This window comes from Terrapene carolina, unplaced genomic scaffold, assembly GCF_002925995.2.
Source record: "Terrapene carolina triunguis isolate 2854851 unplaced genomic scaffold, T_m_triunguis-2.0 Scaffold28028, whole genome shotgun sequence".
Taxonomy (NCBI): Eukaryota; Metazoa; Chordata; order Testudines; family Emydidae; genus Terrapene; species Terrapene triunguis.
The window spans coordinates 487-1,018 of NW_020692379.1; positions in this window are offsets into that span (position 1 = coordinate 487).

Genomic DNA, 532 nt, shown 5'->3' on the forward strand with positions numbered 1-532 from the left:
TTCCTCTGTTAAATGTACTGAGAGGTATTTTAAGATGAAGATAACACCATGGTTACCAGTTGACTGGCATGTCCTGGGCTAAAGAAAGAAAGGGACCTGGGTTAATAGTCTGAAGTATTTGCGTTACCGACACTGTCTGACCCCCCCCTTCAGTTCAGAGCAGGTTTGTACTTTGCTGTGTGGAATGCACAGACTCCTGGAGAGCAGTGGCAGCTGTTTCCATGGCAGACAGCCTGGCACTTAGGAGACTTTCTTGACTTGCTGTTTTGAAGCAATTCAATAAAATAATGGTGGAGCTACAATGTCCGGTCCAAAATTTCAGCCCCTCCTGATGCAAAAATGCTATTTTAGGATTTAAACAGGAGGCTTCCAGTGCTAGGACACCTGACCAGAGAGCTCAGTGGGGGGTGTAACAGCTGCTGACTCTGAGGATCCTGGGCTAAATCCACTTGCAGGTGAAAGCATTTCAATTTATTTGATCGATAACACTGCTCTACAGCCAAAATGCTTCTGAAATAAATGTAGTCAAACT